The following is a 15,050-nucleotide window of genomic DNA, read 5'->3' on the forward strand; positions in this document are numbered from 1 at the left end:
TCCAACATGGGACAATTAAAGGTGGAGCACCAAGAGCATTCCATCCTCCTCCATGAAATTAGAGAAGACCAAAGAACCATGAGAGAGGAGCAACAAAGGCAAGGAAGAGACATTGAGGAGCTCAAGCACTCCATAAGATCTTCAAGAGGAAGAACAAGCTGCCATCACTAAGGTGGACCCATTCTTTAATTTCCTTGTTCTTTATTTTCTGTTTTTCGAAAATTATGCCTTATGTTTATTTATGTTTGTGTCTTTATTACATGATCATTAGTGTCTTAGTGTCTATGCCTTAAAGCAATGAAAATGAATCCATCACCTTTCTTAAATGAAAAATATTTTTAATTGAAAAAGAAAAAGAAGTGCATGAATTTCAAATTTTAAAACAGTTTAATTATTTTGATGTGGTGGCAATACTATTGTTTTTCTGAATGAATGCTTGAACAGTGCATATTTTTGAATTTGATTGTTTATGAATGTTTAAATTGTTGGCTCTTGAAAGAATGATGGGAAAAGGAGAAATGTTATCTGATGATCTTAAAAATCATAAAATTGATTCTTGAAGCAAGAAAAAGCAGTGAAAAGTTTGCAGAAAAAAAAAGAGAGAGAAAAGAAAAAAAGAAAGAAAAAAGAAAAGCAAGCAGAAAAAGCCAATACCCCTGTAAACCAAAAGGCAAGGGTGATAAAAAGGATCCAAGGCTTTGAGCGTCAGTGGATAGGAGGGCTCACAGGAATAAAATACTGGCCTAAGCGGCTAAACCAAGCTGTCCCTAACCATGTGCTTGTGGCGTGAAGGTGTCAAGTGAAAACTTGAGACTGAGCGGTTAAAGTCGTGGTCCAAAAGCAAAAAGAGTGTGCTTAAGAGCTCTGGATACCTCTAATTGGGGACTCTAGCAAAGCTGAGTCACAATCTGAAAAGGTTCACCCAGTTATGTGTCTGTGGCATTTATGTATCCGGTGGTAATACTGGAAAACAAAATGCTTAGGGTCACGGCCAAGACTCATAAAGTAGCTGTGTTCAAGAATCAACATACTTAACTAGGAGAGTCAATAACACTATCTAGATTCTGAGTTCCTATAGATGCCAATCATTCTGAACTTCAAGGGATAAAGTGAGATGCCAAAACTATTCAGAAGCAAAAAGCTAAAAGCCCCGCTCATCTAATTAATACTGATCTTCATAGATATTTTTGGAATTCATAGTATATTCTCTTCTTTTTATCCTATTTGATTTTTAGTTGCTTGGGGACAAGCAACAATTTAAGTTTGGTGTTGTGATGAGCGGATAATTTATACGCTTTTTGGCATTGTTTTTAGTATGTTTTTAGTATATTTTAATTAGTTTTTATTATATTTTTGTTAGTTTTTATTTAAAAATCAATCTTCTGGACTTTACTATGAATTTGTGTGTTTTTCTGTGATTTCAGGTATTTTCTGGCTGAAATTGAGGGACCTGAGCAAAAATCTGATTCAGAGGCTGAAAAAGGACTGCAGATGCTGTTGGATTCTGACCTCCCTGCACTCGAAGTGAATTTTCTGGAGCTACAGAAGCCCAATTGGTGCGATCTCAATTGCGTTGAAAAGTAGACATCCTGGGCTTTCCAGAAATATATAATACTCTATACTTTGCCCGAAATTTGATGGCCCAAATAGGTGTTCCAAGTCAGCTCAAGAATTCTGGCGTTTAACGCCGGAACTGGCACAAAAGTTGGAGTTAAACGCCCAAACTGGTACAAAAGCTGGCGTTTAACTCCAAGAAAAGTCTCTACACATGGAAGCTTCAAGGCTCAGCCCAAGCACACACCAAGTGGGCCCGGAAGAAGATTTCTGCATTAATTACTGATTTCTGTAAACCCTAGGCTACTAGTTCTCTATAAATAGGACCTTATACTATTGTATTTTCATCCTTTGATAAGTCTTATGCTATCTTAGACACGTTTGAAGGCTGGCCATTCGGCCATGCCTAGACCTTGTTCTTATGTATTCTCAACGGTGGAGTTTCTACACACCATAGATTAAGGTGTGGAGCTCTGCTGTTCTTCATGAACAAGTACTATTGTTTTTCTATTCAACTCAAGTCTATTTCTTCTCCAAGATATTCATTCGCACCCAAGAACATGATGAATGTGATGATTATGTGACACTCATCACCATTCTCACCTATGAACGCGTGACTGACAACCACTTCCGTTCTACATGCAAACAAGCTTGAATGTGTATCTCTAGGGTCTCTAATCTCATATTGGAACCTTCGTGGTATAGGCTAGAATTATTGGTGGCCATTCCTGAGATCCGGAACGTCTAAACCTTATCTGTGGTATTCTGAGTAGGATCTGGGAAGGGATGATTGTGACGAGCTTCAATCTCACGATTGTTGGGTGTGTGACAGACGCAAAAGGATCAATGGATCCTATTCCAACATGATCATGAACCGACAGATGATTAGCCGTGCGGTGACAGCGCATTTGGAACGTTTTCACTGAGAGGACGGGAAGTAGCCATTGACAACGGTGATGCCCAACATAAAGCTTGCCATGGAAAGGAGTATGAATGATTGGAAGAAGGCAATAGGAAAGCAGAGGTTCAGGAGGAACAAAGCATCTTCATACGCTTATCTGAAATTCCAACCAAAGAATTACATAAGTATCTCTATCTTTATTTTATGTTTTATTTATCTTTTAATTATCAATTCTCCATCACCATCTGAATTCGCCTGACTGAGATTTACAAGGTGACCATAGCTTGCTTCAAGCCGACAGTCTCCGTGGGATCGACCCTTACTCACGTAAGGTATTACTTGGACGACCCAGTGCACTTGCTGGTTAGTTGTGCGGAATTGTGACAAAGTGTGATTCACGTTTGAGAGCTCCAAGTCCTTTTGCGCCATTATTGATGATCACAATTTTGTGCACCAAAAGCCAACCCAACAAGTTCGGCTGCTAAACCCTGGACTGTCTCCCGACATGCATCCCCAAGAGTCTATGTATAGCTTTTTCTCATATATAAAATTGCTCAATGGGGGTATCCTTCCCGGGAATTTATAAGTGTCCAATCACCCTTACGTCGTAGGGTCAACAAATTATCGAATGTCAACCTGGAACATGTGGTGGCAAGCCACGGTACTTTACCCAGGGAAACTCGTATCTCAGATAAAATTTAGTGTATAAGCCGCATAAACATTCATAATCATTTATAATCATTGCACAACCATTCATCATAGCCATGGCATCACACATACTTCATGTATTCACATTTTTCATATATAAATCATCACTTTCTAACCTTTCTTCACCTCCAAGTTACCTCCTTTTCCCTAGCTTCATCTCATTACTAGGCTGACTACTAAGATATGGGGTTAAAAGAGTGAAAATAGAGGTTTAAAGGTTCAAAATTGGGTTTTAAAACACAAAAGTTCATTTGCTAAAAAACAGGGCTCCGCGTATGTGAGCCATGTCATGTGTACGCGGGAATGAAATTTTCTCATCATGCCTACGCATTCTCTCGTCCGCGTACGCGGGTACGCTGGACAGAATCGAACGTCCGCGTATGAAGCCACATCTCCGCAAGCGCGAGGGTTCCTTTTTTCCCATGCCACGTACGCAGCGCATTCCTACTCACGCACACATGCATGCCAAACAAAAATGCACAGCCGCGTATGGAGGGGTATGCGTAGGCATGCATTTTAGGTTAGTCAAAAATGGTTGAGTTTGCAGAATTTTAGTTGTGCATACCGAACTTTCGACGTGCATAACTTTCTCGTTTTAAAATATTTTTCATCCGTTCTTCGAACGGTGTAAACCTCACGAACCAAATTTTTATATGAACTAAGTTTGAAATAATTTGGGAGGGTCTAGAAGCCAAGTTATGACTCGCCGAAGTTTGGCCAAAAATTAGATTTTCATAAAAGTTCATAAACTTTTATTTTCACCAAACTCAAACTCAATGTCAACCCTTCAAACATACAAATAGCACCATGACCTACCATTTCAGCATCACAATCCCACACTCTCTCATAATCAATCATAACATCAAAATCACTAACCTTCACATATCTATAACCAACATTCTTATTTACCATCATCAAAGTCATCATTCATTGATCCTCTTACCACATCAACTATATTCATACCATAAAATCATTGAATCTATCATGCATTATCAATTCAACATACCATGTCAACTAAACTACCAAACAATCTCCAAAAATTCATAATCCAACCTATCCTAAGTTATCTAGCCTAAGTTTTCACAAGGCATTATATATTAAATATGAGAAACCAAAACTATACCTTGGTCGATTTCCTTGTATAATCCAAAGGCTCCACCAAAAGGTTCAAAACTCATCCCCAAAGATCCAAGCAATGACACCGAAAGCTCTACCAACTCTCCAATATTCACATTCAAGCTCCAATTTACATATATACACACCTAATTCATATTACCACATACGTATACCTAAAACTTAATACCCAACACACAAAATCAATAAATTAACTAGGTTCTAGGATTCTTACCTTACTCAAGCACCAACGAAGCAAGATTAGGTATTTTCCTCAAGCTAATCGGATCCTATAACATAGAATAAAAAACTCAACACCCACTCTATTCAATTTCGAAAATTTGGGGAAACTGAGGTTGAGAATGAGAATGAAGGTTGCTTACCAAATTATACACTGGGCTTTGAAGATCTCATCACTGCGGACGCGTGGCCACAAACGGTGCGGCGTCGGAGCTCGGAGTGAAAAGTTATGGCAATTTGATTATGTGAGTGAGGGTTTGGAATTGTTACATGTTCTTCCCCCTTTCCAAAATGTTTCCAACGTGAATGAGGATGAAGGGGAAAGGGAAGGATGTGTTTGATTAAGTGTGACTGGGTTGGATTGGGCCTTGGGCCTAATACGGGTCTGGTTTGTCTGGTTCGGCTCGTTCGGTCCAATCTTGAGCCAAATTCTTTGAAATTAGTGTCAAAATTCTTATTTTAATTAGCTCTATCTTATTAAACCATAAAATTTCCATTTCTAATTTTTTTATTAAAAATTAATTTATTGATTAATTATTCGCTAATTTTACGGGGTTTACATCCTATCCACCTAATAAAGAATTTTGTTCTCAAAAGTCAGATTTAGTTACGTGAAAAAAAGTGCGGGTAGTCCTTCCGCATAATCGATTCGAGTTCTCAAGTATGTTTTTCGATACCGGCCCGACTCTAAGCTACTTTCACCAATGATACTTCCTTTTCGTGCAATCGTCTGATGCTGGTGTCATCATCAATCTTGACCGGAATTACTGGAAATATCAGATCTTCTCTTACTTGAACCGATTCTAGTTCCAGAACATGACTCGCATTGGGAGTATACTTCTGAAGCTGCGACACGTGAAATACATCGTGCATGTTTAAAAGATGTGGCGGCAAGGCAATCCTATAGGCTACTGGCCCAATCCTCTTCAAAATTTCAAATGGATCGATGTAACGGGGATTCAGTTTCTTCGTCTTGATTGCTCTACCCACTCCTTCTTCAAATTTTTAAGGCTTCCGCCTTTGATCAGCATAGCTCTTTTGAAGACTCTGAGCGATAAGCATTCGGCTTCGGATTTTCTTTATCTGCTCAGTGGTTTCAGCTATCATTTCGGGTCCTAACAAGCTTTTCTTTCCAGCCTCATACCAGTATAGCAGAGACTGACACTTCCTCCTATACATAGCCTCATACGGAGCCATTCTGATGCTCGCATGGTAGCTATTGTTATATGCAAACTCCACTAGCGGCATATATCGGTCCCAGCTCGTCGGCTGGTCCAAAACACAAGTCCTCAGTATATCCTCTAGAATTTGAATCGTTCTCTCCGACTGACCATCTATTTGAGGCTAATACGCAGTACTTAAACTCAACTGAGTCCCGAATGCCCGCTAGAAGGCTCCCCAGAACCTTGATGTGAACCGAGGCTCCCTGTCAAATATAATGGTGGAAGGCACGCCATGCAACCTTACAATCTCTTTAATATACAAACATTCCAACTCTTCCAATGTACAACTCATTCGAATGCGAAGAAAGTGAGCCGACTTTGTCAGTCGATCAACAATCACCCAAACAGCGTCATAACCAGCTCGAGTTCTAGGTAAGCCCGACACGAAGTCCATCGCAATACTCTCCCATTTCCATTGCGGAATTTCTAAGGGCTGAAGGGTTCTTGATGGTTTCTGATGTTCAATCTTGACTTTCTGACAAGTCAGACACTTAGATACATACAATGCTACGTCGTTCTTCATTCCCGGCCACCAGAACATTACTTTCAGATCTTGGTACATCTTAGTGCTCCCTAGATGAATAGAGAATCCGCTTTTGTGCACCTCTTTCAAGATATCCTGCCTTAAGGTTCCAACATCCAGCACACAGATCCTACCCTTGAATCTCCATATCCTGTCATCATCCCATGACACTCTCCATCGCTTCCCTTGCTTAATTTCCGACCACACCTTCTGTAATTCTTTTTCATCTCGTTGAGCCTTTTTTTATCTTAGATTTGAACTCACTTAAAATTTTCAATTGGCTTAGACATAGAGTACCAGACTCCTCTCCAACCCCCAATTTTATACTCTCGAATGCCTTTAGCAATTCCTCCTCTTGTATCATCATCCAAGCAGTATATAGGGATTTTCGGCTCAAAGCTTCCGCCACAACATTTGCTTTCCCAGGGTGATAATTCAACTCGAAGTCATAGTCCTTTAGAAGCTCCATCCACCTCCTTTGACGCATATTCAATTCTTTCTGTTCAAAGAGGTACTTCAAGCTCTTGTGATCCGAGAAAAGTTGAAACTTGACGCCATAGAGGTAATGCCTCCAAACACTTAGAGCAAACACAACGGCAGCAAGCTCTAAGTCGCGAGTCAGATAATTTGTCTTGTGTGGCCTTAACTACCGTGAGGCGTATGCCACGACATTACGGTGCTGCATCAGCATGCACCCCAGACCCTTCAATGATGCATCATACTATATCTCAAACGGTTCACTCGGCTCAGGCAACACTAACACAGGTGCAGCGGTCAACCTTTACCTTAACACTTGAAAACTTTCCTTGCACTCAGGAGTCCAAACAAATGGTGCGTCCTTTCTGGTTAGCCTAGTTAAAGGCAAAGTGAGTTGTGAAAACCCTTTGATGAACCTTCGGTAATAATCCGCTAAATCAAGAAAACTTCTAATCTCCATCACAGAAGTTGGTTGCCCCCGGTCCATTACTGCCTCAACCTTAGCAGGATCTACAACAATCCTTTGTTGACTTACCACATGACTAAGAAACTTCACCTTACTCTTCCAAAACTTGCATTTAGATAATTTAACGTACAACTTTCTCTCCTTCAAGATTTGTAACACAGTCCGCAAGTGATCCGCATGTTCTTCTCCAGTTTTGGAGTAAATGAGAATGTCATCAATGAAGACGACTACAAACTTATCCAGAAACGGATGGAAGATTCGATTAATGTAGTCCATAAATACTGTCAAGGCATTGGTTAACCTGGAAGACATTACCGTGTATTCATAGTGATCGTATTGTATTTCGAAAGCAGTTTTCGGAATGTCCTCATCTCTAACCCTTATCTCTAACATCCTGACATTCATATCCATAACAGTTTACTATCATGGAGTTTAAATAGTAGCTATTCACCACAATTGGCCTTTTTGATCATTCCAGAATAAAGTACATTGACTTAGAACAGTCAAGCAAGACATGATTTCTAGACAACCAATCCAGTCCCAAAATGAGATCCAGACCAGTCATCAACAAATAAATAAGATCATGAATGAAATCATGTTGTTTAAATTGGAATAGGACTTGTGGACATCCTAACCTAGTCACAACGGCTTAAGAAGTAGCATTATGCACCTTTAAATCATAACCTAACACTACCATTTTTAATCCTAACTCATTAGCCTTTTCAAATGCTATGAATGAATGTGTCGCTCCAGAATAAAATAAAGCACTTAAAAGTTTACCAGCTACTTTACAGTTACCTCTGATCAAGGTCTTGGATCCCTTGGCACCTGCTGCAGAAGTGGTGAACACTCTCCCTAGCTGCTGTACTCTACCGGTCTCATACTTCTTATTATCTGGACAATTCCAGGCCAAGTTCCCGGGTTGTCCACAAAAGAAATACACTCCCAATCCTACTCTGCATGGGACTCCAGAGTGATACTTCCCGCACCTCTGACAACTCAAGTCCTGCTGTAGTTGCCTTCCATACATTCTTCCTTGATTAGCATTGTTATTCGGCCTTCTGAAGTTGCTTTGACCCTGATTGTATTGTGGAATAAAACCTCCACGCTTAAAGTTTCTGCCCCTTGGTACAAAGTTCCTTTCATGAGCCCTCTGAAAAGGCATCCTCAGACTTCCCTTCTCTAATGCTGCCTTCCTCACACACTCCTCCGCCACTCGGCTTTTGTTTACAAGCTCGGAAAAGACTCTGATCTCCATCGATGCAATGGAGTTGAGAATATCACTCCGAAGGCCTCCCTCGTATTTGATACACTTTCATTCAGTAAAATCCTTAGGAGCACCTTGACAGATTCGAGAAAATTGGTATAATTCTTCGAACTTGTTAGTGTACTCAATAACAGTCATCTGGCCTTATTTTAACTGCAGCAACTCAAGCTCCTTGGCATTCCTGACTGAACTGGGAAAGTATTTTCTATAGAACTTCATTCGGAACACTTTCCACAGTACCACAGCACCATCTGGTTGCAGGATACGTCATGTTCCCTGCCACTAGTACTAGGCCTCAACATATAGCTGATAGGTCCCAAACTCAACCCACTGCTTCTCGGGGACCTGCTGAGCCTGTAGTGCCCATTCCATAGCCTGGATCCAATTATCCGCTTTAGTGGGGTTTGAGGTCGCCCTAAAGGTCGGAGGATAAACTTTCAGAAAGGAGGCGAGAGTCATTGGCCCCACTTCTCCGTTGTTTCCATTGTTCCCGTTATTCATTTGATTTTCCAGTGCTTTGGTTGTCACCTGCATAGCCGTGACCATGTTTTCCAAGGTAGCCATATAGTCTACAGAGTTATTCCCTGCCGTTTTAGAGTTTACATTGCCTAATCTACCTTTGCCTCTCCTGTGACCGCGTCTGTGAGTCGACATCTAGTTCCTATACACACCAAACAAGTGATATCAAGTTGATGAGTCTCAATATCACAAGTCAGTGCTTCAAGTCCTAAATGTATGCTCATGAACGTTTATGCCACATATATCAGTTAGATATCCTAATAGCACATAAACACACACACAGAGAATGCACAGAAGCATAGTCAGTCCGTCTCTCAGGCTCTACATGAACAAATTACTCTGATACCATAATGTAACACCTACCACACAGAGCTTTACACTTAAGTTGTAAAACAGAGGTGGTGTGTAAAACCCACAAAATTAGTAACTGATTAGCCAATAAATTAATTATTAATTTAAGAAATTAGAAAATTTAATTTTATAGTTTAATTAGATAGAGCTAATTATTTTGACACTAATTTTAAAGAATTTAACCCAAGATTGAGCCGAACAGGACGAATCGGGCGAACCAGGCCTGTATTGGGCCCAAGGCTGAACACAATCACCAATTAAATGAAGAGCTCAGCTATTCCTTCCCCAAACAAGAGGGGAAACACTCTAAAAATACAAGGGAAGGGGGGAAGAACAAAAGCAAACACCAAACCTTGGCTTAACTTCAAATCCACATAACTTTTGATTCGGAGCTCCGATTGATGAGCCGTCATCGGCCACACGTTCATCTTGGGATTCTATACAAAGCCCACTAAGTAATTTAGTAAAGAGGTTACATTTTCAGTTTTGAATTTCCTTCCCCCAATTTCGAAAATTCAATGTACGGGTGTTGAGATTTTTTATTCTTTGATGTTATAGGCTTGAACTAACTTCAGAAAATTATTGGGTTTTGCTCCATTGATGCTTGAAAAAGGTAAGAACTCCTAAACTCTCGTGAAATCTGTGATATAATGAAATCTATATTGACTTAGTGATGTTTATTGGTATTAGATTGAGTTGTGGGTTATTTGAGGCTTGTTGATGGAATTGGAGGTGTCAGAAAGCTGGAATTTGGGCTGTGGTAGATGAGTCCTCTAATTGGTGTGTATTTTGGAAGCTTGGGTTTTGTGGAACAATGAAAAATTGTGATGTTCCAAGTTTAACGAGGAATTGACCAAGGTATAGTTTCGGTTTCTCGTAACTAAAATATAATGTATCGTGAAAACTTAGGCTAGATAACTTAGGATAGGTTGAATCATGTATTGATGTGTATATTGTGTCAAATTATTGTAGAAATAGTCGGGTAGATCATTAATGGCATGAGAAAAAGTGATGGTGGTGGATAATGCAAGTTTGTGGTGTTGGATGATGTATATATGTATATACGTATAGGAGTTGATGATTATGTATGATGTTGTTTGGATATGAATTATTGTGTGAATTGATTATAATTGTGAATTTAGAGCATTCTGGAGTGCTTTAGTATGTTGGAGGTATGGATTGGCTGGTTTGGTGTTGTTGTGGTAAGGTTGGGTAAGTTAAAAAGGTTTTGGATTGGAAAAGTTTGGGAAAAATTGAGAAGTTAGCTTTTGGTAAAAATGTGATTTTAATGAACTTCAGCCTCGAATTCTGGATTTGAATGAAGTCTATTTCAAATTAAAGATATTTTCAATAGCTTTAAAACGGTATAAAATTTGAGGAAAATAGAATTTTGTAGAGAAAGTTATGGACGTCGGAAAACAAGTGCAGAAAACTGATTTTTGTTGAGTTGCAGAATTTTAAAAGTACCTGTGCGTGTGCGCACGCACCGGCCGGAGTGTGAGGTTTGGCTCATGCGCACGCACACCCTGGGAATTTGGCAAGTATGCGCACACACAGTACGGTGCGTACGCACACACATAGGAAGGCTTACTGTTGCTTGTGTAAGCATACTGGTGCACAAAATTGTGATATCCAGGCTCAAACAATCCCTGGCAACGTGAGCAACTTGGTACGTGCAATCGTGATTACACTTTGATTATGTAAAATTCATGGCTCTTTCTTTCCCTGGCAATGGCGCCAAGAACATGGTGCCAATACCATGGTTCACAACTTTGATACAACTAACCAGCAAGTGCACTGGGTCGTCCAAGTAATACCTTACGTGAGTAAGGGTCGAATCCCACGGAGATTGTCGGTATGAAGCAAGCTATGGTCACCTTGCAAATCTCAGTTAGGCAGATATAAATTGATAATGATGTTTTCGAATAATAAATAATAGAATAGGGATAGAGGTACTTATGTAAATCATTGGTAGGAATTTCAGATAAGCGAATGGAGATGCTTTTCGTTCCTCTGAACCTCTGCTTTCTTGCTATCTTCATCCAATCAGTCTTACTCCTTTCCATGGCTGGCTTTATACAAGGGCATCACCATTGTCAGTGGCTACATCCCCTCCTCTCAGTGAAAAATATGCTCACATGCTCTGTCACAGCACGGCTAATCATCTGTCGGTTCTCGATCATGCTGGAATAGGATTCACCCTCCTTTTGCGTCTGTCACTAACGCCCAGCAATCGCGAGTTTGAAGCTCGTCACAGTCATTCAATCATTGAATCCTACTCGGAATACCACAGACAAGGTTTAGACCTTCCGGATTCTCTTGAATGCTTCCATCATTCTAGCTTACGCCACGAAGATTCTGGTCAGGAGATCTAAGAGATATTCATTTTAGCTTATTTCATGTAGAACGGAAGTGTTTGTCAGGCACGTGTTCATAGGGGAGAATGGTGATGAGCGTCACACATAATCATCACCTTCATCACGTTCTTGGGTGCGAATGGATATCTTAGAAGCGAAATAAGATGAATTGAATAGAAAACAGTAGTACTTTGCATTAATCTTTGAGGAACAGCAGAGCTCCACACCTTAATCTATGGAGTGTATAAACTCTACCGTTTGAAAATACATAAGTGAGAGTCTAGGCATGGCCAAGATGGCCAGCCCCTCTGATCTAAGATAGCATACAACTGATCAAAAGATACCTAATACAATAGTAAAAGGTCCTATTTATAATAAACTAGTTACTAGGGTTTACAGAAGTAAGTAATTGATGCATAAATCCACTTCCGGGGCCCACTTGGTGTGTGCTTGGGCTGAGCTTAAGTGTTGCACGTATAGAGGTCCTTCTTGGAGTTGAACGCCAGCTTTTGTGCCAGTTTGGGCGTTTAACTCTGGTTTTGGCTCCTTTTCTGGCGTTGGACGCCAGATTTGGATAGAAAGCTGGCGTTGAACGCCAGTTTACGTCGTCTATTCTTTTTCAAAGTATGGACTATTATATATTTCTGGAAAGCCCTAGATGTCTACTTTCCAACGCAATTGAAAGCGCGCCATTTCGAGTTCTGTAGTTCCAGAAAATCCACTTTGAGTGCAGGGAGGTCAGAATCCAACAGCATCAGCAGTCCTTCTTCAACCTCTGAATCTGATTTTTGCTCAAGTCCCTCAATTTCAGCCAGAAAATACCTGAAATCACAGAAAAACACACAAACTCATAGTAAAGTCCAGAAATGTGAATTTAACATAAAAACTAATGAAAACATCCCTAAAAGTAACTAGATCCTACTAAAAACATACTAAAAACAATGCCAAAAAGCGTATAAATTATCCACTCATCACAACACCAAACTTAAATTGTTGCTTGTCCCCAAGCAACTGAAAATCAAATAGGATAAAAAGAAGAGAATATACTACAAATTCCAAACTATCAATGAAACATAGCTTCAATCATATGAGCGGGACTTATAGCTTTTTGCCTCTTGAATAGTTTTGGCATCTCACTTTATCCATTGAGGTTCAGAATGATTGGCATCTATAGGAACTTCAGATTTCGAATAGTGTTATTGACTCTCCTAGTTCAGTATGATGATTCTTGAACACAGCTTCTTTATGAGTCTTGGTCGTGGCCCTAAGCACTTTGTTTTCCAGTATTACCACCGGATACATAAATGCCACAGACACATAATTGGGTGAACCTTTTCAGATTGTGACTCAGCTTTGCTAAAGTCCCCAATTAGAGGTGTCCAGGGTTCTTAAGCTCACTCTTTTTTTTTTTGCTTTGGACCTTGACTTTAACCGCTCAGTCTCAAATTTTCACTTGACACCTACACGCCACAAGCACATGGTTAGGGACAGCTTGGTTTAGCCGCTTAGACCAGGATTTTATTCCTTTAGGCCCTCCTATCCACTGATGCTCAAAGCCTTGGGATCCTTTTTATTTACCCTTGCCTTTTGGTTTTAAGGGTTATTGGCTTTTTGCTCTTGCCTCTTGGTTTTAAGAGCTTTTGGCTTTTTCTGCTTGCTTTTTCTTTTTCTTTCTATTTTTTTTTTCGCCTATTTTTTTTCTGTTTTTTTTTTTTTGCAAGCTTTGTTCTTTGCTGCTTTTTCTTGCTTCAAGAATCATTTTTTTTATGATTTTTCAGATTATCAAATAACATGTCTCCTAGTCATCATTCTTTCAAGAGCCAACATATTTAACATTCTTAAACAACAACTTCAAAAGACATATGCACTGTTCAAGCATTCATTCAGAAAACAAGAAGCATTGTCACCACATCAATATAATTAAGCTAAGTTCAAGGATAAATTCGAAACTCATGTACTTCTTGTTCTTTTGAATTAAAACAGTTTTTATTTAAGAGAGGTGATGGATTCATAGGACATTCATAACTTTAAGACAAAGTTACTAACTACTAATGATCATGTAATGAAGACACAAACATAGATAAGCACATAACATAGAAAACGAAAAACAGAAGAAATAAGAACAAGGAATGAATCCACCTTAGTGATGGTGGCGTTTCCTTCTTGAGGAACCAATGATGTCCTTGAGCTCTTCTATGTCTCTTCCTTGTCTTTGTTGCTCCTCCCTCATTGCTTTTTGATCTTCTCTTATTTCATGGAGCATGATGGAGTGCTCTTGATGTTCCACCCTTAGTTGTCCCATATTGGAACTCAATTCTCCTAGGGAGGTGTTGATTTGCTCCCAATAATTTTGTGGAGGAAAGTGCATTTGAGGTATCTCCGGAATCTCATGGTAATGAGCTTCTTGCGCCTCTTGAGCTCCATGAATGGGCTCTCTTACTTGCTCCATCTTCTTCTTAGTGATGGGCTTGTCCTCTTTAATGAGGATATCTCCCTCTATGTCAATCCCAACTGAATTGCATAGGTGGCAAATGAGGTGAGGAAAGGCTAACCTTGCCATGGTGGAGGACTTGTCAGCCACCTTGTAGAGTTCTTGAGGTATAATCTCATGAACTTCCACCTCTTCTCCAATCATGATGCTATGGATCATGATGGCCCGGTCTATAGTAACTTCAGACCGGTTGCTAGTGGGAATGATTGAGCATTGAATGAACTCCAACCATCCTCTAGCTACAGGCTTGAGGTCCAATCTTCTTAGTTGAACCGGCTTGCCTTTGGAGTCAATCTTCCATTGAGCTCCTTCTACACATATGTCCATAAGGACTTGGTCCAACCTTTGATTAAAGTCGACCCTTCTAGTGTAGGGGCGTTCATCTCCTTGCATCATGGGCAAGTTAAACGCCAACTTCACATTCTCTGGACTAAAATCTAAGTATTTCCCCCGAACCATTGTAACATAGTTCTTTGGATCCGGGTTCTTACTTTGATCATGGTTCTTGGTGATCCATGCATTAGCATAGAACTCTTGAACCATTAGGATGCCGACTTGTTGGATGGGATTTGTTAGAACTTCCCAACCTCTTCTTTGAATTTCATGTCGGATCTCCGGATACTCATTTCTTTTGAGTTTGAAAGGGACCTCGGGGATCACCTTTCTTGGCCACAACATCATAGAAGTGGTCTTGATGGGCTTTGGAGATGAACCTTTCCATCTCCCATGACTCGGAGATGGAATCTTTTATCTTCCCCTTCCCCTTTCTAGAGGATTCTCCGGTCTTAGGTGCCATCAATGGTAATGGAAAAACAAAAAGCTTATGCTTTTACCACACCAAACTTAGAATATTGCTCGCC

This window comes from Arachis hypogaea, chromosome 11, assembly GCF_003086295.3.
Source record: "Arachis hypogaea cultivar Tifrunner chromosome 11, arahy.Tifrunner.gnm2.J5K5, whole genome shotgun sequence".
NCBI classification, from domain to species: Eukaryota; Viridiplantae; Streptophyta; class Magnoliopsida; order Fabales; family Fabaceae; genus Arachis; species Arachis hypogaea.